The sequence below is a fragment of the Streptopelia decaocto genome (genome assembly GCF_964273445.1).
Source record: "Streptopelia decaocto genome assembly, chromosome: 2".
NCBI classification, from domain to species: Eukaryota; Metazoa; Chordata; class Aves; order Columbiformes; family Columbidae; genus Streptopelia; species Streptopelia decaocto.
The window spans coordinates 47,770,993-47,796,285 of record NC_138655.1 but is presented as its reverse complement, the minus strand read 5'-3'; positions in this window follow the sequence as shown (position 1 = coordinate 47,796,285).

The following is a 25,293-nucleotide window of genomic DNA, read 5'->3' as shown; positions in this document are numbered from 1 at the left end:
AACTGTGGAATAATCCCCATCGTGAAGGTAACCAAGTTAACATCAGTTTTAATGATCTGGGGACAGTGTTCTGTGAGATGGTATGTGTTCTGAAGCAAATGCTGATTTATGTATTTCTCTTTTATCTTTCCATCTTGCCAAGTGACTTCAGACCGTACTATGTGAAGAATCATGGGTATATGACCCCTTTTGAATGACAGAAGTTAATAAATATTTTTAAAGTTGTGGAAGATGGTGGAAGAAACAATGAATTAAACTCTGATTTGTCAAGAAAAGCCTTGGTATGTATATATTAAAAAAAATGTAACTATTTCTCTCAATTGATAGGAACCTTGCCACCAAGATAGAGATTAAAAAAAATTCCCCTATTTAATAACTGTCATTTATAATGCAGAGAGAATTGATTTACTGGTTTAAAAGCATTCTGCCAATCTTGAAGTTCCTGTAATATCTAAATTAATGTCTTTCAAATATCTGTGCAAGCAAAACAAAGCCCTATCAACTGAACAACCAAACAACTTTTCATATTAATCAGTAGGAACTTGATAAATCCCACTGATGTAGAAAATTAGCACCATTGCATGTTTCCCAGATTTTGATTTCATTTAGGACACTTGGTCATGCATTGTAAGCGCTGCCTGGCTGGCTGTAGCTATTTCAGTTGAGATCCATTATTTCTAGGAGAATTACGTGCCTTGTTAGGAAAACGCCAGCTATTTCCATTCCAGCATCTGCACTGCAGTTGATCTATTATTAACATTGAGCTCATTAAAAAAATGAAAGAATGTGATTTGTGTCTTTGGCGTGGGGGTTACTGAGGCTTCTGTTGAAACAAATAATCTGGCTGTGCTGCTTCCAGTTGACACAGCTGTCAGGAAAGTGTTAGCTGCCACCGTGCAGGGATTCTCAGCTATGAGGACCTTGTAGCCATACGTAAACAATACTGTGCCGATGACAGGTTTACAACACTGAAGACAACATGTGCAGCTGTTAGCCACTGGTTTTTATAGTGCAAAACAAATGTTTTTTGATTTGCAGACATTTGGCACGAGGCCTCCGCAGCAGCAGCGAGAAGGGGAGGATGGGCGGCTGATGGCAGCTTGATGCCTACCTGGCAGGGTGCTGCCCCACACCATGCTGAGAAAAGGGATGATGGTCGTCTTTCATTCTCCTTGCCACCTCGTGTTCCTCTGGGTGGCTCTTTGGAGGAGTCTGGGTTCCAGTCGACCGCATACGTGTATTTTATGGTTTAAAACACTGAAGGTCTCCCTGTGGGGAAAGAGAGAAACATCACTCTGAGATGTTCTGGGGGCAGATGATTTGGGCCATGTGTCATGGAGCCACATTTAAAGGAGGGCTTTTAAAATGGGGAGGGTAACAAAGGGATAATAGAGTTTGGAAATTCTGACCAAAAAGTCTTGAATGAGAGGGTACACAGAGACCTGAACAGGAAGCTGAGGAGCAGTGATGTCTTGGAGTAAGTTTTATCCTGCTCTGCTCTTGTGTTAACAACTGCAAATGCTAATTACTTTCTGACCCAGCAGACAGCATGTAGACTGCATGTTAGAACAGATGGGAAAAATCAAAAGCAAAGGAAGTTATAAAAAAATAAACATTTTTCTCTAATAAACATCAATGACATTCTCATAAACCACACCCCAAAACAGTAACTATGTTTTACAAATGATTACTGTGTTGTCAAGCCTCTGTGTACATGGGGTAGGTATACTTCAGCCTTGGGCACGTCAACAGGCCAAGCCATGTTAAAGAACAACTTTGTCAGCAGTGTAAGTCTAAACATGTCCTTCAAAACCTGTTGGCTCACATACCTTTTTGTGACAGAAAGATCCTAGCACATCCTGGTTAATATACTGTTAAACACCTCAGCCATGGTAACCCAGTAGGAAGTGCCAGTAAAGAAAATGGGCTGGGACCTGTTCTCTAGCCTTGCAGGCAGTGTCACTGCATAATTTGTGCCTCAATAGTTAAATTGTCTTCCACTACACTGCTTGGACCCCATTGAAAGCCACTGTGACAGTCCCCAGCCCATGCTATCTTCTCACCCTGGATGGCCATTGCCTGGGAAAGCACTAGTTAGAACTGCTCAAAAATATACATCAGGAGTACATGAACAAGGCCGCTCATGGGCCAGGGCTTGTGAGTCATGTCTGGTATACCAGTATGGATGTAGGTTTACCACAGATGATAGAGTTAAAACCATTTTTCTTAGCTCTTAATTCTGGAGGACAATGAACTGCTACAATATACTGGAATTCTCTTTTGTCGGGAGGTAGTTGATAGTGCAGTGAGGCATATACAGTCCCTTGGATCTCAAAATACATCGTTCACAAAGGCTTTCATGAAAAATAGAAATAGGTACTCACTCACAAAATACCATAACTACAGAAAATAAAATTCCATGGAAACTATTGCATATTCCCATCTGCAGACATTCTGGAAACTGGAAAATTGATTTGAAAAGGCTGCAGAATCAACTATTTTTGGAAAACTCTTTTCACTTCTTCTTTGTTAGGGTCTTACTGCCTTCCCTGTTGATTATTTTTTACCTTCACATTTTTAGAAATAATTTCTATTTCTGAAAAATAGGGATCAAAAATTCAAGAAAAATCAGGAAATGTGTTTTCCTTAGTTTCATTTTCCAAGAATGTGCTGAAATCAGAATTATATTTTCTCTTTTATTTAAAGTGTTTTCCTCTCCCAGGTAAATGCAACTTTCAGACCATGTTTTTTGCTCAACAAATCTTTGTTTACACCTCAGAAACAAATAAAAACAAACTTGGAAACTAATTTATAAGTAATTTCTATCCTCCTTGAATTATTTTAAAGAGAAGATTAAATCTCACCATGTGATTTGAAATAGTTGCAGTGTGAGAAAACAATTTTCAGCAAGAAATATTAATATAAGCAAAATAATTACTTTGTTATATAGCTGGGGAAAAATCATAAGGGGAATGATCTTGATTTGAGATGAAGATCTGTAATTGTGTTGTATTTTATACTTAGCAGCATGTCCAGATGACTGGGTAACACATCTGAGAGAATTATTCCATCATATGGCTTTTTGAAGAGCTGTATATTATTGTGTTCTAAGGCTATCATCATCTACATTTAATTTTTGAAGTTGTTCATATCCTTGTCAATATTGGTATTTTTTTAGTGAATGCTGGAACTTAATGACTGTTTATGATACATCCTACTTACATAATGCCCCTTTTTCTGACAAGGTCATAGCATAGTTGTCTATAAAAATTGCACATTCTTGCCACAAAAAAGCAGACGCATCTGGAAAGAGAATTTCAATTTTCAGTAACGATTTGTGTGTGTGGTACACAGCTCCGTGAACAGCTTCCAGCCTACCATAAGTGCTCTGCCTTTTAGCTCTGGGTGGAGTTTTATAGCCACCATAAACTTCATCCTCTAATAGATAAAAGCCTGCAAACACAGACAGATAAGGAGATTGATGGTGATGCTCTCCCACAGCTGCCCTCTCTTTCTTCTCCAGTGATTATTGGGAGATGACATGCATGCCCACACAAGGCATACAAGAGGTTTACTCCTGTTTTAACTCCATCTGCTACACAGGTGTGGTGTTCACCACAGATGACAAGGCAGTGACTTATCCTGTGTTCTCCAGAGCTCAACCTCCTTGGGAGCACCTCCAGGTCCTGCAACAGGGCTGGGTGGTAGAGCAACATCCCACAGGTGCTCTGCCTTTTTCTTCTACTTTCTGTCACCCTTGGCATGGCCATGAGCTAGCAAACAGTATGTATGCTTAGAATTTCATGTGAGGAGTGGTTCTTGGATCAGCTAGTTTGGGTTAGGAGGAAATTGAGAACGAGGTTCCTTACTCTCACACTCTAACAGCCTCTGCTGTGACAAAGAGACAGGATGTGCCAACCCTTCCACTGCAGTGGTGTCATACCCCAAAAAGATTACCTCAGTGCTCTGAACACCTCAGACAGTAATAGCATCTGCCATTCTATTATTTGGTTTGCAAAAGTTGGGCAAATATTTCTATATGGGAAGTCTTTCTATTCCTTAGTCATTGCCTAATTACAAAACCCTTCATGTAGTTCAGTTATTATACCTAAGTTCTGAAGTAATAAATATTGATTTTTTTCTCATCATTTAAAAAAAAATTAATAACTTGATGTTCTTGAAATATTGCAATGCCAAATCATCCACTGATGCAATCCATAACTTACTTGATACCTTTTCTGTGTTTGTAATGACCAGTTGAAAGTACATATTAAAAAATGTCAATTAAGTAAGTGTTAAATTTGGCATAAAAAGAAATCAGGTTGCTGTATGTAATATGGGGTCAAAATAATAGTAGCTGAATGGTGTAATTCTGGTAGTATTAGTGACTGATGCCAAAAAATGACAAAGAAAAAACATAAGGCAGGAACTATCAACATTCATGTCTGTCTGAAATCAGAAGTGGATGTTTGTGCCTAAATCCATGTAAGTTTCTTAGATAAATTGATCCTTTTACTTTTCTTCTGCCCATATGTTGACATTATCCATTATCTCAAGTCTTTTTTCCATGTGTCTTATTCTTGTGGATTTGTTCACAGCAGCACTGCTTCTGTCATATTATTTCTGAGTCACATCTTCTTAAGCCATCAGCTGAAATTTCTGATCATGTCTTTATCGCATCCTAACTATTATATGTGTCTTTGCAACCTTATTAGATAACCATTCCCTACCTCACGGAGGAAATCTGTACGTCTTTTTGATGTCAGGAGGAACCAATACTTTTTTCACTGAAATGTAAAAACTCCACTATGTCAGCAAAACTTGCCAAAGTTTGGAAAGAAAAATGGAGCAATGCAGTTAGTTTGAGAGTATATACATCCTTTTGGTAATTCACTTGTAAATCAAAAATAGCAGGAAACATCCAGCAGTTTCAGGGGACACAGCACACAGTATATGCCAGCCAGGAGCAGACACTGCTGCAGCTTTCACTGTTAATGTCTTCCGGCTGCTGTTCAGAGCCTGCTCCAAAGTTTGGGTTGTGGAAGTTCGTATGTGCAAGAGAAAACATCTATTCCTTGATCCCACGGAATCCCAAAAGAAGTTCCTGGCACATAAAGAGTGCTCTGCGGCAAATCTTTGTTGCTTTAGCAACATTTCAAATAAATGCAACAGAATGCGGATGAAATATGAACAGTGATGGAAGTACCACAAGACACATGGCCCTAGACAACCCTGGGACAAGTTAGGTTTCCTGACACAAGAGGATTGTTTATGGTGTCTTTTTTTTGGTTGGTTGGGCTTTTTGTTTGTTTGTTTGTTTGTTTAAAAAGGAGGAGGGTCTCCTGAACCTTCAGAAATCAAAGTTAGCAGGAATTATCTATCTTGTATACAATATGAAGATGTTTTTAATGACAGGGCGATGGATGACTAAACTACCTTCACCACAACATAATAATAGAATTGTTTGGGTCGGAAGGGACCTTAAAGGTCCTCTAGTTCCAACCCCCCTGCCATGGGCAGGAACACCTTCCACTAGACCAGGTTGCTCAAAGCCCCATCCAACCTGACCTGGAACACTTCCAGGGATGAGGTATCCACAGCTTCGCTGGGCAGCCTGTTCCAGTGCCTTGCTACCCTCATGGTGAAGAATTTCTTCCTTATATCTAATCTAAATCTAGCCTCTTTCAGTTTAAAGCCATAATGAAAATCTACAAAGTTTGCTGAAGATGATCAACAGCTTGGTAAAACTCAGCCCTAACTCATCAATATTCAGTGAACGCTTAATGTTATTTTTCTAGCAATTTCCCTCATTTGGTGCTGGTTTGCTACTAGGAAATAGAAACATTTCTGCAGTTGCAGATCACTGTTCCACCTCACCAGTAACTGGCTGCTTATTTTACTATGCCGACAGAGGCATTTCCCTTTCACTCAGCCCAAAAGCCTATTTTTGTGTGACTAAGGAAATGTGAGGATATAAAGCCATGATTCTTAAGCCAGTCTGTCTAATTTACAGATAAGTTGCCCATCATACATTGTAAAAGGAGCTTTTATACCATCATGAGAAACTACATATAATCAGTATTATATTTTTGTTCTTACACATCAAACTCTGTTTGCTGTTGTTTTTTTGTTTTGTGGGTTTTTTTTTGGTTTTGGTTTTTGTTTTTGTTTTTTAAATTTGTCCCACAGCAAGAAAAATTTTTCAAAACTTTCTTGTTAGTCTTATACAGAAAAACCCTACTTGGGTCTACTAAAATCCAGAAGATTGTATTTTTCCAGTGGAAACACTGTATTGTCTATTGTGTAAGAAGTGCTGTCAATATAGTTATACTATTGCTATGTTCTTGGAATACAGAAAACCTTTTTAATAGGGAGAAGAAACAGCTAGAAATGAATAAGAACTTAGAAATCCAAAGTATTAGCAGAGCTCCAGTAACATGTCAGTTTTCTTCAAAGAACTTTCATAGCTAAAGGTTATGAAAAAAACAGTGCAGACAAGCAGCTTTTCACCATGGCCTGGCTTCCAATTTGCACCTCTGAGAAAGCAATACTCTTTTTTCTTTTTCTTCATTCCTTTTAATCAACATGTCTCATTCCACTTCATGGCTGACACTTCAGCTGCAAGAACCTAAATTTTCATTCAGATATGCTAAAAGTAACACAACCTCCTAATGAATCTCTTCACACTCACACACACACACACACACACACACACAAAACCACCCTAAAGGAACTCAACAATTTTGAATTAATTTATTCTCTGCTCGGGAATGGGCTAGTTTGCTGACCTAAACATGAGGCTACAGATAACTTCTGAATACTCATACAGTTACTGCTAGTGCATTGGTTAAAGCGAAGAGATTTAAATATCATTATTTTAAACCAGCAATTTGAATAACTTGGCTTAAAAAGATGTTTTTTTTTCTTGTTTTGCATAAGCCTTTTTGCATAGGAAATATTGATTCCTTTTGCTACTGCACATTGTAATCTCCTCACATTTGTTTGAGCAAGTTATGTACAGGGGGCCTCAGACCTTCTTCTAGTGTCAGAGGAAGGCTGATCCATTAATATGTGACCACACTCACAGCGCCTGGGCAGTGCAGGATCTCTGCTAGTTCCTTTGGTCCTTATTCTGCCACATACTTGCACATGCACCTGCCTGGCAGCAGCATCCCTAGGAAAGAGAGCAGCTTGGATGAGGCTTCTGCCGACAGAGTGTTTCATCTGCCTCACAATTTACTCCTGAGAAATTACTAGGAAAGACAGCAATGAGGAATGGATTGTGAGCCAGAGGAGATGTCTTGGCAGACTGCACAAACCCTGCAGGTCACAAGTCGAACACTCCCGATTCGAACCATGAAACAATAAATTGCATTTATTCTTATCCTCTATCATCTTATAAACTACGAAGTCACTTCATTGCTTATTTACCAGGTACTAGGTTGTTTCTTACTTATGATTTGGACCAAGCTGCTTATGGGCAGCAACTGGAGCACAATTACCATTCACAGAAAGAAAAAACCACCTGAAATGTACTGAGAACATTTTTCAAGCAAGGAAATATAGCCTCACATTTAAAACAAGCTGACTTTTCAAAGAAGGGGAACAATATGTGCTAGTGAATTGAACAGCAGCTGTTTCTTCTCGCTAAGTGGTAGCAGATCTCCACCTCTTCTCCTCCCATTTTTTTGAGAGGTCTGAGAAGCAATAACAGCATCTTTGCTTGTTCAACTCCCAGTTGGTTTCTCAGGTTTGAGTTAGTCACTGAATGGAACTAAGGAAATGCAGTGAAATGCAAAAAAATCATCCTTTCTGTCCTGCAAGAGGCTAGTGCTGTCAAAAGCCAGTTTAGCACTTCAGTACACTCTGGTTCCAGGTTCTTACCACTATGAGCCATGTGTATAATGTTTGAGCTGGTTTTGACAGCAAGTTGAGATTTCTGCAGGGTTGTATTTCCTGTAGATATTATCAGTTGAGACACTGTCATTTCTTGCCATATTTTCACAGTTCATTGTACATAGCCTTGTTTTTAACACAGGATAAACTTTTAAAAACTGAATTTTCTTTTATATTGCTTGCTTGCTTGCTTTTCTAAATCTGACCTTCAAACAGTTGACACTTGTTTAACAAAAAGACTAGCCTTAAAAATGGAACTGCAGGGGACAGTAATGCTGGGGCATGCAAACAAGCTGCAGGCACACAGTGTACCTCTGAAAGAAAGACTTGCTGCCTTTGTGGGTTACTTGCTGTCACCGAATTAATGCTTTTACAAGCAGGACTAAGTAACGCGTGCAACTCCATGACAAAGTATCTATGCAATGCTGGACAGCTGCTAGAAAATCTGTATGATCTCTTACAACATTTTGCAGATTTAGTGACTTGGGTCTCTGCTCGCTGCAGATATGCAGTAAATATGCCCTTAGTCTGCTGCCAAGCATCTGTATAGACTTAAACATCTGTAGAGCAGGAGTTTAAATGAATTGTGTAATATAATGAACAGCAGGCTACATAATTACCCTTTATTTACTTGTAACAAATCAGTTACTACAAAGAACTGTGTTTCCTATGCTGAAAATATGCTGAATCAATTAAATCGGAAACTGCACTTGTATTAATTCTGTCAATGAGCAGTATAATTTCAAAGTGGACAGGGTGAGTATAAGGACACAGAAAATAGATTTTTTTCTTTTGAGGACTTGGCAGTAGCACACCAAGTTTTTGCAGTAATTCCAAAGAGTTATTGATTTTGAAGCCAAAAAGAACCATTGCATTCATCTGGCTTGACCTCCTGCACAACAGAGAGGTTTGCACAGAAAATCCTCCAATAAACCTGGTAGCTTTTTCACTTTATTTTTAAAAGACCTTAAAAAACAAGCCCTGAAGTAATGAGGGAAATGCAATCTGCAAGTTCAACTCATGATATGAAATAGAAGTCTATAGAATGAATTTAGTATTACACATCTGGCCCAGATTTAGCTGAGTCCCACATTTGGAGTCTATCATATTTTCACACAACTTCTGACCTCTACTATTATCAGTCAGAAAAATACTTCCCCTTCAAAGTAGTATTATAACGAAAACACCACATTTGAGACTCATTTATTCCTGGGCAGAATGTGTGATCAGTGCCAGATAGAGTATGCAGAATTTAACATCAACACCAAGGCTCTGGAGTGATATAACTGCGATGTAGATTGATCCAACAATCCATGTTTCTGTTTGAAAAAAAAGAGAACAAAGGACAACTAGGAAATGGGACCAATGCACTGTAATGCTGCCACTCACCTGAGAGTGCAGAGAATATGAAGCAATTGCTCTAAGGAATAAAATGTCTTGCATGCAACTCTGCTCAGTGCTGCCTTGCAGAGGACTGTGCAGTGCAGTACGAGAATAATGAGGCTTTCTTGGTCCATTTACCTGGGGAGAATTCACCAAAATAAGTCAACTGATTAGGAGGGTACAGTGTTACTATGACTTTGTCTGGTGTGGAATACAAAATATAGGACCTCTTACTGCTTTCCACCTCTGTGCAGACTGGGCCTTCCCACTCTGTCCCTACCCTTGCCATTCAATGTAGGAAGAGGAGCCAGAGATGTTTTTGGTCAAGGTGTGCCTGACTTGCTTTCATTCACCTTTTTCTTCTCTCTCTTTTTTTTTTTTTTTTTTTTAACTTGAGGAACTGTAAATCCTCATGTAGCAAAATAAACTAATGAAGCATTATTCACAGGCTCTTTCATACACCTGCACAGCTCAGAAATTATTTTATTTCTCCATGAAATCTTAAAGTTTGGAGTGACTGAACTTGGTAGGAGAGGACTACCTAATGGATCCAGATCCTGCTGCAACCAACCTGACCTGCCTTAAGGACTCCTGGATGGTGCTGGGACTACTGCACTGCCAGGGATTTCCTGAGCTTTCCTATTGCTAAAGAAAACCAAAAAGAACATCCAGAGTCAGAAACGGTTTTCCTTTATTCTTTGACATGAATCCCTGATGACATACAAGCAGCAAGAAACACTAACAATAGAATAGGTGATCTTACACCAAAGCTCTGAAGGTGCTTTTAGATCTAATACTGAAAATCATGCTTTCTCACTCATCACAGAAGATCGTGTTATGTATATTGTAGCTTTGTAAAATACCTAACAGTCCAAGGGCATTTAAAAATCATTAAAAGCATTATCAGAAGAAATAGTGTTGCATTTAAGTCATACCTTTGAAGTAAAGTGGTGGTGTCAACTGAATTCATGTCAAGGCGAACAACTTCTTTTACAGGATGTACACATACCTCAAGAGAGTATTTACAGCACTGGAAACTACCAGATAGTATTTCAATGCCCTGCAATATTTGATACCTTTGATGCTTTGATCTGTTTTGTATCTACTGCAGAAGAGATGCCAAATTATTGAAAGCATGAGACCTTAGGTGCATCTGTAAAATCTGAGTGTGAGAACCTGTTATACATAAAATGCATCTTTTTGGCTTCCACTTGGCATTTGAACATGAAAAATGAGTATCTTTGCATTCTGAGCAGCTTATGAGCCCAGTTGTAGTTATCTATTTTGCATGCATGTAGGCTCTTTAAGTACTAAATGAGACATGTTATTCAAGAGGGATAAGCAGTAAAATATCTATACTTCTGAGCAAACCCAATAAATAATGTGTCTTGTGTTCAGAACAAGTCAAGAAGATGTTTAATTCCTGAATTATAATTTTGTATTCTGCTGCAATATTTTTATAATAAATTGCATGTGTCTTAAAAATAATGTTGCTAAGTCATAATTCAATTCCAGTATTCTAAGCACGACTACTAAAGGGTCCATATATTACATACCATCTAATGGATTTTTAATTCCTGTTCTTTTCTTGATCTCTAGATTATATGGCTGTTACATTCTCCAACCTCCAAATGCAGCCCTTCTGCTCAAGCTACAGAGACTTATATTTTTAGAGCTGGAAATGGCTGCTTCACTTCCTTCTAGCAGTTAAGATGGTAGTTGTTACACCTGCATATGACTTAAACCATTAAAGTGTTTGATCATATAACTGCAACACTTAAACCTCCTCAACCACTGGTCCCAGCTGGCAAAAGTATGTCATATTTTAAAATGTAGTCTAAAGTGAAAAGGGTTCATTGTTAATGATACTGAACAACTACTGCACCAGCCTTTTCTACCAATGAGAGAAATCTACTGTCATTAGCAATTAGATTTGAAAAATGCAACTCAGTTCTTAAATTCCAACTTTCTTCCTTCTTCTGGCCTTGTCAAAAAGCAGATAGATACTGGATAAGAAGGACCTACTGCAATTCTTGTGATACTATGATTTTGAAAATCTTAGCAATTGAAAACAAACAAGCAGATAGAAAAAGCCTTCTGTATATTATTTTTAGGTTCAATTTGAACCAGAACATCAGGAGTTTCAGTGACAACAGTTCTGAGACTTCTGACACCAGTTGCATGAGACATATTCTGCTGCTTTAGGCCTCCCAAGTGCAGGCTGGTTCCCTGTCAGTGTTTCTGTCCAATACCAGTGGCAGCAGACTGTGACAAAATTCTAATGCTTTCATTATGAAAAAATCTCTTTAAAAGACAAAAAGGTTTTATTGTGATAGCTGTATCTTTCTCGTAAAGTAAGAGGATAGATGAATGGGCATGATACAAATAATATTTTCTGGGGTACATAATTATTGGTAAAAAATCCTGCCATCTAAAAGGAAAATAATGTATAATAATCAGCTCTGCATATCTTGGTCCTGTCATTGCTGTTGCTTTGTGATAGCAGACTAAAAACGGTAATGACAGTAAAGATGCAGTAGTTTCGTTTTAGTAGATGTATACCTGTCTGGAAGGTTGGGAGCATATTGCACACCAGAAAATGGATTACATTAGCATCTTCATCCTTTTATGAGTCAAAATTTTCTTCCTCCTAAATTTTACGTATATGTACACACACACACACACACACACAAATAACCCTTATTTACTGTATTAAGAAGTAGTCATATGAAATGTAAAATTCACAGCCATGCTGTTTATCTACCTTCTTCGCCAAAGGAATGTGTTATGTCAGTTCCATGCACAACATTTGGTCCAGATGAGCAGGGGTTACCAGCGGCATGGACTTTGCAGAAGTATCGAAGAGATATAGGCCAGGTAAATTTCCTACTAGTGTCCTGGGAGACTTTCTATGTTTAAATATAGAGTTGTATTTCATGACTTTTTGAAGTGTCCCCTGTTTTTAACAGTTACTGTTTTATCAAATTCTGCAGACCTGAGAGCTCCTGTTGATGTCAATGAGAGTTTTGTGTAGACAGAGATTTCAGGACTCAGCTCATAATAGAAAAGATGATTGATGTGAGTATGAATACAGATGCATTGATCTGTTGATCTGTCCAGAAACAGTCTGACACAGGTTCAGTTGGCAGAGACCAACATGAGGATACAAAAATATGGGCATTTGTCTCCTGGGACTTACAAGCCTGCCACTTGAACCAACAGACTGCATGACATCCTAATGTACTTGGCCAGTGCAGCAGCCAGCAAGATTACCATTCATAGATTTTGAAATGAAACACCCTTCACCCTGTTTATGCTTCATGCATGATTAAGTGCAAAGAAAGCAAGTCATATCGGTGCGACAGTCTGTCAAGGAGAGGAATCTTTTACACAATGATAAAATAAATATCTAAATACATTTTCATTGTAAGATCTCTTGTGTTGTTTATAGAGTATTACATGAAAACTGTGTTAAAAGGACATTAAGTCTGAAAAGTCAAGCTTCTCAAGTCAGGAAATAATGGAAGTCAGACTGCCTGTGAAACCAAAATTTTGTTCTTTTGGAAATATTCATTATCACTTAGTAATTAGACAACTGCATGCTGTATCTTTGCATAACACTCAGGCCTTCTTCAGACCAGAGCATTGTTGCTGCTCAGTGAATGAGAACCTATTCAGTATTTTGGTTTACCCTCATTATTCAGTGAGCTTTTATTTATTTGTTCACATACTTATGTACGTGTTATTCAGTGCTACTTCGTAGTCCAGCATCCCTTATGTCATTTCATAAGTTGGTGGGATAAATCTGGCTGGAAGGGACCTCAGGAGGTCTCTCATCCAACTGAAAGCAAGGTCAGCTGCAAGACATGATGTGGTTGCTCACAACCTCTCTGGGCAACCTGTTCCACTGCCTGGTTATACTCTTTGTAAAACAGGTTTTCCCTAAATCCAGTCTCAACCTCTCCTGATTCCCCATCGACTCTTGCCCTTCCATCATGCTGTGAAGAGCCTGGCACTGGCTGTTTTGTAACCTCCCCACAGGTGCTGGAAGGGTGCTGTTAGGTGCTCCTGAAGCTGCCCCTTCTGCAGGCTGAGCCAGTCCTGGTCCCTCAGCTTCTCCTCAGAGGGTGAGTGCTCAAGTCCCAAGTGTCCTGGTGACCCTCTGCTGAAATCCTTCCACTTTATTTTCTTTCCTGTAGTCAGGGTGTAGGGTGGAAGGGAGGAGAAAAGGACACAATACTCTAAATGTAAAATAGTTTAATGACTGTTCAGTAGACATGGATAACCACTTCCCTGGATCTACTGCCTATGATCTGGTTAATACAACCCAGGATACTTTTGCCCTTCTTTGCTGCCAGTGCACACTGCTGGCTCATACTCAGCCTACTGTCCCCCAGGACTCCCAGGTCCTTTCCTGCAGAGATGTTTCTCAGGGAGTCGGTCCCCAGGCTGCACAGGGTTCTTCCTTCACAGGTGAAGAGCTTTGCATTTTGTCCTAGCTGAATTTTATCAGATTCCTGTCAGCCTATTTAGGTCCCTATGGATGGCAGCTCTGCCCTTAAGCGTATCAACAAGGCCCTTCCAATCTGGTGTGATCTGCAAACTTGAGGAGAGCACCCGTAGTCATTTCCTCTAGAACATCAGTAAAGATTACAGGATGGTTCACAGAATAGATCCCTACAATACTCTAATAGTTATAGGCACACCAGTAGAGAGGATCTGTTAGAACCTACCTTGTATGACTCATCATACAACAAGATTTTAGCCATCTAGTTGTGAACTCATAATGTCCCGTGGATGCTGCCATCACCACCTTCACAGCAAATGGATGCTGGTCAAAGGCATTTGCCACTACTGGATGAGTGCCCCTCTCCACTGCATCCCTTCTTGCAAGACTAAAAGCCTGCCAGAATGACTCCTGCCTGTGGCTCACTTATCTCATGAACACCAGCACTGTTCCTCACTTGTGCTGCATGTCCTTTCTCATAGCAAATAAACATTTTTTTTTATTGTGCAGTACACGGTCTTGTGAGTCATTTATTGTATTCTATTCACTTCTGTTGATTAGAGATCTGAGTTTTCCAGCATAGGCTTTTATGTAGAGCTCACTTCTGTCACATGCAAGTAACAATGCTTTAATCTCTGTAGCCTCCTGGAGAGGTAAGGTGGTGGATGTGGAACTGTTCTGATGTGGAATTTGTCTCTGCCGATTTCAAGTTATGTTTAAAATGTGTAAGTCCGATTATTCACAGGATTTGGCTTTATGTAGCACATTATGCTTTCAGATAAAAATTCTCTAAAGTTTTTATTTGGGGCCAGGAATAGTCTCAAAGGCTAAATTTGTGCACCCAGGAAGTGAGAAACACATACTGACAATTATTCATACATTCAGACATCTGCCTTTGAGCTGTCAGTCATCACCCCTCTCCACTGACTACACAGAGAATTTGGGCTCTGGATTTCAGACACTTGTGGGAAGTTTGGTGTGATTTGCTCCTCATCGCTCCAGGACTTCTGGTAGACCCTATACACCAGCAGACATCTTATATAGATAAGAGCTATTTTCAGTAGGTGTTCCAGTAGGTGTACCTGAACATAGTCTACCCATTCATTGAGCCAAGCCTTGGATTGTATAGTTTATCTATTACGTGTATCATCAGACAATTGTGGTTGTGACAACATGTATACAGAGGTTTCCTGGATAGTCATCAAGTCTGATGTTTCTTTAAAGTATTTGACTTTGGAAACCTCAGCAGAAATCCTTTCAATAGGCTAAAACATTTGTTTGTTGTTTGTTTGCTTAGGTAACTATTTAAGAAACACTACTTAAACTACATTTCTTTCTTTCTTACTCTGGAGATGGGTGTGTGTTTGTGTGTGCATGTGTAAATCCTTTTAGGCTCCTTTACTTGCTGAAGTTAAGGTCAGTTAAACTCTTATTTGGAATGATTTCCAACATATTAGCTCAACTGAAGTGAGTCAACTAGGTGGCAGCAGACTCAGATCTTTCTCAAAGTCTAAATTAACTGATAACAAAAAGAAGTATACGTATGAGGTCAACAGGAAGGCTATCAATTACATAGAAAGCTAAAGGAGGTAGTTATCAGGGAGGCAGAGAGACATAAGGAATCATAAATGGATTCAGAGTTTTCAGATAAAGGGGAAATGAAAAAATAGCATAAGAGAAATTAATTATATTCTGCAAGATTGAATAGGAAACACGGGTCTCAAATGAGCCAGATTCCAGCAAGACTTCCTATATGCCTGAAGGTAGGTTCAGGATTAAGTACTTGCAATGAAAGTACCTGGGGGAAAAAATCAGGCAGATTCTTATTTTACCCAAGCCACTTCTATCAGTAATAAATATCTATCTCAATAGCAGTGCTTTTCTGTACTCTTTTTAGAAACATTTTCCTTGGCCAGGGTAACCTGTGTCCATCACTGGAAGAGAAATTTGTGTACTTGAAGCAGCTAGGAATTTATTGAGAAAGGCAGACAGGGATAAGCATGTTAGGGCAAAATTAAATTAGGACTGTTAAAGTGTAAGCTGCTTCTGGCTACAGGCTAAACAGTGTTGCAGTGAATTTTCATGCTTGAAGATTTCTTTTAAGAGTGGCTTGTGATGGATTTTGTCTACAGGTCTCTAAAAGTCGACACCATGGTTAGCTTAACATATCCCCAGTCTTCTCTAAAATGAACAGCTATAAAGTTACAGAATAGAGATGAAAGTAACCCTTCTGCACTAGGTACTCCAGCTACCAGTGGAAAAGGAGGAAAAACAAATCACATGTTACAAACAGCAGACTAAATTAATGGAACTCCAGTGACAAGCGGCATATAGCAAAAGGTTTATGAACTGAAGACAGGCCAAAAACCCTCTGCTGTTACAGATCGCTGTAGACTGGCCATGTCAGCAATGCTTACAGACAGAAATGTCAGGGGCATCAGCCCATTAGTAATGCTGTGTTTAGAAATGACCAAGTATGTGCCCATAATTTAACTCTGCGCTCTGAGTGCAGCACTGGAATGAATAGTGTAGTTTAAGTTTTCAAGCTTACAGTATCCTCAGATCACCTCTTCCACACACATTGCCATGTTTATCAATGGTTCCATCCTGAGAAGTATTTTTCAGGACTCTTGTCACATTGCTTTTGAAAGAGCAGAAACACACCACTAGGGAACAGAACTGGCTGGGAAAACTGTGATGACACATTTCTTCCCCTGGAATCTGGCAAAATAAAAGTGCTTGGCAGAAATGGCTCAATTTTGACCACGTTTGCACAGTTATTTATTTATAAAAGTTTGGAATAAATTTGGAGAGCTGAAATAAAGATGTTTCTTAAAATCTTGGTTATTGCATGAAATTCCAGATGAGAAAGGGCAAGCTGGCTCCCACTGTGACAAGTGATGGCTGATGTAAAGGAATGGTCCTTCTACACCGCTTCACACTATGCAGGAGGTGTCAGCTAAACAGTCACTACCACATTTGGTAGGCATTACCAAAGGTTAGTTTTCCACGTTTAAATTTAATTTCTCTTACTGGCCTGAATCATTCACAGAGACATATGTGAGAGCACCCTGGAGTCTTTTGAACAAGAAGAGAGAGAAAATTTTCCTGGAGCAGCTGAAAAATAAGGAAAATTAAATTAAGGTGGTTGGGGGAAAGAAGCAAACTGATCTATATTTCTTTCTCTCTTACTCTAGAGATGGTGTGTGTGTGTAGTATAAACCCTTTAGGCTCCTGTACTTGCTGAGGGTAAAGAAAAGCTGACTTTCCTCTCTGGCAGACATACCAGAAGGCTGACTGCACAGTGTATTATTCACTTGCACTGTATGAGTCATTGCCTGCTCTGTTAGTCAAAGAAAATTATTTTGACCAAGGGGAAAGGTGAAAAATAGTCCAAAAGAGAATTATAGGCCTCTCTGTACCATATTTTTTATCAAATTTACAAGCAGACATGTCCCAGGACAGACAAAGGAGCTGACCCTTAGGACAGCCAACAACTAGAGATGGTGTCTTTGACCCTCAGTTGTGTACATACTTGTGGTCTGCATTTCTTCTCTCCAGAGACCCAAGCTTTGTACATCAAAAGTTTCTAAGTACAATGTGTAAATCTGCCTTCATAAATATGTTGTACTGCTAAAACCACAAGGTTAAAGGAAGTTTTGTATGAATGTACCATGCCTTTGTAACATTTCATCAGTAGGACTCAAAGCATTATCAAGCAGCAAAATGTCTCTGAAATCCTGGTTACCCATAAAGATGGAAAATGAAGTCTCCCAGCCCTGCCAGTACATGGCTAAGCCACCAGGAGCAGAACCCAGTGTCTTGTTCACCAGAAATCCTCCCAAAGCTACAACACCCCCATTTTATACTGATTAGTTCAGCTCCTACTGCACCAAGATGTGAATTGTTAAAATATGCACCCAGATATAACTTTTAAGGAAAAGGTTCTGTGATAATGCAAGGATGTTGGAACCCTGAAAATTTGGATTTCTCCCCTAAATTTCCCATGTTCTTAAGCAAACCCCTGTTTTTCCAGTTTATTTTATGTATGATGGGGGTACAAATAGTTTTTTAGCTCTCAGACCTTCCCAGCCTGTGAAGTACTGAAATGCTTTGTGGACAAAAGCATTGCTTAGAAACAAAAATAAAAACCAAAGGACCCTAAATTTCCCTCCCAAGGGGACTCGGAAACCAAAACAGTGCCTTGAGAACATGTTTTCCCTGAAGTATGACAGCAGAGTTAGTTCACGGGCAGCAAACAGAGCTGCAGCTCACTGTGTTCTAGAAGCCAGGTGACCCAGCGGTGAGCACCAAGTCCCAAGCTGCTGGCCAGGGTCATCTCTGCCTCTGCCACACAGCTCCTGGCCTTGCCACCACACTCCTCTGGCTGCTCAGAGCTCCAGAGATGCCTCTGAACCTCCCAGCCCTCCCAGGTCTTCAGCACACCGAGCATGAAATAGTTATTACCAGCAGCTTCTGCACTGAGTGGGACTTTGGTTTAAATAATTCATATTGGTAACAATGTGTAGGTTAATTGATCAGTCATTAATTTTCTTGCTTCATAATTTTTCCTTATTATCTCCATTACATAGAAGGTCTGCAAGGCATGATCCTTGGTGAGTATGCCTACTTTTTATTGCTTTTTGCAAAAGTACAACATATGTGCAATTATTCAATGTCATTCCATCTCTCAGCATCCCCTTTGGTGCAACATATTCCATTTCTGAACTCTTCTAGACAATAGTTAACCTCTGTTCCCACGAGAAATACTGGCCATATACAGTCCAGCGTGGTTTCAAGTGTTGACAGAAATTTCAAGAAACAAATACCTTTTTCCAGACCTGGTAGCTTTTCCTGTGAAAATTCAGTTATGTGGAGACAATCAGGGGCAAACCCAGATTCAAATGTTCCTGTTCCTTTTTTAAGTCTGAAAAGCAAAGCTAGTGAAGAGAATATTTTTCTGGCAGAAATGTTTATCACAAAACTGTGCAGTGGCAGCAGGGGTCAGATGGTACACCCAGGCATCGTTCTGCTCTGGTACTTTGCAAATGGGCAAGTCTTCCTATTCCAATGTGTGTTTCTGCCCTAAATCCTGTTGTTATCAGTACATGCTGGGATGCATGTCCTATCCTTTATTTATTATCTGATGCTGGTGGGCATCAGGAGACAAAGTTGCAGGAGACAAAGTGCTAGTGGGGACTACCCTTGTCTATAAGTAACATTAGGTTGGAGTGTAAGGAAGTAAACGATCTGTGTGCCTGACAGCAGAGATGGCTCAGCTTCCAGGGATGGAAGGCAATTGTGGGCAAGATATTATACACAGAACTCTGTGCAGGCATAGGGCACGGATCACAGGCTATAATAGGGGATTTCTGATTTAACTGTTGGGACAGTTGCTTCAGCTGAAGATCAAGTTCATTGATCTGCATCAGCAGAAGTCTGGAATCTTCCAAAACCACAGGGACACAACCAGAGAGCAGGATGCACTCACTCTCTGCTGTGTCTGTCCCACGGGATGTGTGATATATGCTGGCCACATACCGTCCCCACGTCAGGAAGAATCCCAGGTGTGCACTGTTTTCCCTGCCCTGATATCCCTGGGGAAGAATGCAGCAGCTGGGAAGGAGTTTTGGTTCACTCCCTCTTTATACACTGATGGGGTGCTGGGGAGGGTACAGGTTGAGCTGCGTAAAGTGCTCACTCCACAATCTAGATGTAGGGGTAAGGTTTTTTACTTTGACAGCAGCAAATCTATGCACAGTAAGCTTCCTTTTACAGCCTGTAGAATATGACCACACTGACCCTGTTGAGCTGTGTAAGATTGCTTAGCAGAGGGGAAATGGAAGGAGTTCATGACTATTTTTAAATTTCATTGTAAGAAAGGCAGCTTCACCTTGAAAAAGAAATTCATAAGGCCCTAGCTACAATAGTCTGTGATAGAAGGATCAAGACATATATGAGTTGTAAGGAGATAAATACCTCTTTACTCCTCTTGTAGCTTTCAATGAGCCACTTAATGGGAAACAGTAAGAGTGAAAGAGCAAAATCTCTTTGGCCTTCTATGCATTTTTTTAATTAAATAGCAAGACAGGTTTTTGGAGTATTAGATGTGGATGGTCAACATAGTATCAACCCAAAGGTATGTAACAAACAAACCTATTTTCTTCTTATATCTCTCTCAAGTCTCCCCCAAATTCCAGCACTTCACACCTCATACTTCCATTCTGGTGACATATGCAGCCTTTCCTTACCCTCTCCATTTACCACATACCACTTTGTTTCTCTACAATACTCACACCAACCTGCTCTTCAACCCTACGTCCAAAAATTCTTGTGAAAATACTGAGATTACCTCCCATGAAACCTCTACCTGAGGTACTATCCAGGACCTAACAGCTGGAGAAGTCAACTCACTCCCTGAAAGTCTTAGTAGGATCTGTGTGTCCAGACCTGTTGCAAAGATTCTCTAGTGACCTGCATGTCTGCAAAGGAAGGATCTGGGTACTTCTTCAAAACAAAACCCTAGGGAAGACATGGTAGTATATCGTTCTGAAGAATCTAAATGGAAAGACTACAAAAGCTAATTGTGTGTAGTTCTCTAACTTTAAAGGATGGAAAACTGTTTTTCTTCTCTGAGAAGATATAGTTAGTTTTCTGCAATGCAAACACAATAGAAAATACTACTTTAAATATGCTTTCATCTGAAGAGAGGAGCACAGACAAGTGATTGCATTGCAAGAGCATTCCACTACCAGTTACCTCTCTTGGTGTTGTTTTAGAGTTTTATACTAATTGTTTAATGCTGTGCTCTGCATCATTACCCTGTTTTTCTGTCCTCCACCCTTACTTATGGTTTGTCTGAAGAAGATGATGACAACTCTGGAAATGCATCCATGCAGTTGGAGACACCAAGAATTCCCCTACTGAAAGAGTTACACCGTGTGTTCAGTCTTACAGCTGAAGCACCTGAGATCTTTCAGAGAAGTGATGTGAAGCCAGCATTGCCTCCAGCTGATTACCTTGCTCCTGCTTTCCCATCCTTTGTGTATTTAAACAATATGCATTTTCAAGTCCCTCTATGCACCTGCCTGGCTAGTACATTAATTCTTACGGGAAACATTTCTCCACTAGCCATTGCCTTTTTCAGAAACATATCCTTGAAACAAAACCGAGAGTGGCTGTACTGTGGCAGTTAGATGGGCCAGACCCAAAGCAATGGCACTAAACATTCAGTTTTCTGAAAGAGCTCCAGGAATTAGTTCAGCCTGATACTGGCTGCTTAAATGTCTACAAGGGAATGAAAACTTTAGGAAAATATAGGTAAGTTTTGTGCATCTTTTCCAGTAAAAGGATGTTTGGGGAAACCAAGCAAACTTTCAAACTTAGTTTCCAGGGACTGGTAAGAAAGGAAAATCTTGGAGTCTCAAAGATATGCATACTCAGCTACCAGTGCTCTGATACTGTGTCTGTCATACCACACTTCTATTTGAATATTTTAAGGGAGTTTCTAATATTTCTCTGCTTGTGCTGTGTTCAGCAAGCCCTTTCAAGCACTACATACATTTCTGTCTCTTTGTAGTCTTAAATTATTTCAGGGTATCAGGCTGCACTACTTTTATCATAAAACAGGATCTTCTTCTTGGAGACAGCCTAGTTACAGAAAAGGAATGCCATGGACTATATGGCAATATGAAAATTCAGTTCTACAGCTATTGAACTTTCTTGTGCCAATACTAGTCCCAAACCATTTAATTACAAAAAAAGACTATTTTGTTTATATTCATTTTATTTTTTGTTGAAAGCACAAAATACTTTGGTTTCAGAATTAAGTCCCAATTTCTGATGAAAAGTGGCACTTGCTGTCTCACAAGTCAAAATTGTGGGTCAACATCCCTCATCAGAAAAAAACTTTACCATATGGCTTCTAAAATTACCAAAGGTAACTGGATTTAATAATCAATGGCTCAGCAGATGGATAGACAAAATGAAAACAAGTGATATTCAATTAAATGAGGAGATGGGAGTGCTGAGCCTGAAAACCTGGTTAGATCCAATTTAGTTCTTCAATGCTACAGGCGAGTAAATGAGCCAAAGGCAATGGTCTCCCTGCAGACTTTCCTGTAAGGTGTGTTCCTCCACTTCAGCTGCACTTTATCGGTTTGCCCTGTGGTTTGTTCCTGTCTTTTCTATTAGATTTCAAAAATCTTCTCTAGCTTTTAGTGTGGTTCCCCACCCATTGATGACCTTTTACATAATTAAAATGCAAACTCTTCATGCAAGCTATTATGCAACTCACTCTTCAAAGAAGCAGGCAGAGGGTCCAAACTGTGAGGAAGAAGACCTGTCTGTGATACTTGGTTTTGACTTGCTTTGTTTTCCTGACAGGTTCTGTTTGAGGAGAACTATGAAGTGTGCTTTGTTACTGGTTCAATGCTCAGAAATTCTCAGTGTCATGTCATTATTCATCGTTTCTGTTTTGATCATTTAAGCAATCTTTTCATGTTGTTTTCCTCCTGGATATATTATCTGACACGTAACAACCACAGTTTTCATAGAGCTCTTTGGTGCCTGTGGGTACACATGTAGCTGTTGCCTGTTTAAATGGCAGTTTCACAGCCTTCGGTGGTATGCTGCATCATCTGAAAGAACAATTGCTGCAACAGAAAGATCAAGACACTCTTAAATTCATCTATTCAAAACAGTGACATAACTTGGGAGGAGAGCTAGAATCTAGGCAAAGTACAATGTCAAATTAAATACTCTGGACTTAATTCTGAAAATACACAATCGATTTGGTTATATATCAAATCAACAGGAACCTAGAAACTGATAAATTTAAAATAAATAAATCTGGACTTAGACAAAAAATGTTGGAAGATTTAAAAAGCAAGAGGTACAGAAACCTCTTCATCCTGGCTAAATAAATGAAATTGAAAAGAAGCCCAAGCTAGGTTTCTGCAAATTGAACAAATTTTCAAAAATGCTAATACAGCTGCTCCATTAAAATTACTGGCAAGTGTAAGTGTAGTGATACTGCAGTTCTGCTACAGCAAGAGGTGCTATACAAGTCCTACAAGGCACAGGACTGGGAAAATAAATCAGGAATGTCTAAAGGATTATAAAAACAAATAAAAATGTATTGGTGTGACTAGCACCCCCTTCTCCTGACAGTTACTTTTGTAAAGTTTGATGTCTGTATCTGCGTTTATGCATCTATAGAATTACACAAATCAAGACAAGGAAATTTTTATTACTTCTAGAATGTAATTCTTTTCAGAAACAGGAATTCCCATTGCATACCTCCAGAGTCCCAGGTAAAATTCTCATATAATAAAACGTGGCATTTTTGTGTCTCATATTTTTGATAAGGGTGTTTATATAAGTTACTATCCATATTTCCACATTCATTTTTTCTTTTTAAAATTTACTTTCTCCTTGAATCCCTCAACTGTGAAAATGTCAAGCCTTTACCATTGTGTATGTATGTATATACACTATCCTGCTCCAATATAGGGCTTTGCATCAGCAAAAGGAACAAATATAATGACCTGCATTTTGCAAGAGGAAAAACACATGCAGAGCAATTAAGTTATTTAACCAGGTCTATTCACAAAAACAGTGGCAACATTGTAATGGAATCCAGGAGTGTTGGGTAACACTGGCCTACACAAAATTTCTGTACTGAAACATTTTTGGAGAGTTCACACTTAATCATAATTATATGGTTATTTTAATAGTTAACATTATAGGAAGTCAACATGAGAATAATAAACAATAACAAAAGAAATAATGACACCAATATATAAACACAGTGTTTTGGCATTGAAAAAGTAAGAACTTCAACAAAAGAAACAAATGAAACTTGGACTAATGACCACTTCCTCAATCAAGAGCAAGAAATTAAAGACCACATGAAACTTAAACATTTTAATAAAAATTATGTAGGCCCCAACAGCATTTTATTGAGTGAGAAGACGGACCAATCTTCAGGGCATTTAAACGTAACATTAGAAGAGCCATTGCATTATAGGAAAACGCTAGAAAACTAGTTTAAGAACCTCAGTGGACAAGGTCACATCATTCTGTCTTGTCTTGTAACTCTCCTGCTGCCTAGAACATTACCTGACAAGATTAGATGTGGCATCTCACCCAGGCTTTCCTATAGGATGCTCTCCCTGAAATGGCTATAAACCCCAAAACATTGGTGTAGGCTTTATTCTTTCTTTGTTTGAGGTAGTGACAAGGTTGTCATTCAAATTATCAAGGCACCTGTTTCTAAATGCCTTATCTGCTTTATGAATGCCAGCATGATGCTCTGGCTGTCAGCAAATTTAAAAAAAAAAAAAGTTATTGCATTTGAGGTATAGAATTATTTCATGTAATAAATGAATTATTGTAACTTTTAGACTGAAGCCTAAACAAGAGTAATTTCCTTCTGGATCATGTTCCCCCAGACTTGTTATAACAAATCTAATTCCTACTCTGCTGTAGTTTGTGGTTCTCTTGGATCTCTGGGGTACAATGCCACCTGTTTTGCTTCAGAGCTTCCAGCAGAAAAAAAAAGCCAAAATTAAGATTTATCAAATTTAAGTAAAAGGACTAATCTTTTCATTCTCTTCTGCACCACAATGCCTACTGGAAGAAGAAAATAAACAGTATTTTCTAAGAAAACAGACAAACAAAACCCAGAAAACAACCAACCAAACCCACAAACCTTTTCATCAAAGTTAGCCTGAACAGGTTGGCTGTATGCATCATTTCTTCTGAATTTAGTCTGATAGTTCAGTATCAAAACACTGCATGAAATTCTTATATTAGAATAAGAACCGCTTTCCTAAATTATACATCAGCATGACTAATGACATCTTATCATAACTCTGAAATGTCAGTGATTTGGCTGCTTCTAGAAACATAATACCAAACAGAATAGAGTACTGTATGATCCCATGCCTTTTAGTCCCAATTCCTAGTTTTTACTCACATTTCTGACATGCATTTTTTTATAGGACTTAATCACCTACATTTTTAGTTCCTTAGGGTCATTAGATTCATAAGGATTTTCACATCATAGACCTATTTGAAATAGGTTAATATGTATCCCTGATTCTCTGCCAATACAATAATTCTTCCACATAATTTTGTCCAGTCCAGTCCTAAGATTGCAGGTTTTCATCACTTTGGTCTCCAGAAGATATTGCATTGCCCACAGCTCTGTATTAGTTATTCCAAGCCAGATTATATCGGCTTGACCTTACCTGCAGCTACCTAAAAATGACTTCTTGCCTATCTTGAGGTACTCCTAGCCCTTCTGCATACTTTTTTCCTAATCCCACCCCATTAAATGTTCAATTATTCTTTAAAACTGATTAGATACCTGACTTTGTTTCCCACATAATCAGGAATTTTGTAATTCTCAGCAATGTACTTTTGGTTATAATTTCTCCATGTACTGTATTTTGTCAGACAAGGAATAAGGGTCAGGTCTCACAAAGATCAACTTGGCCTAT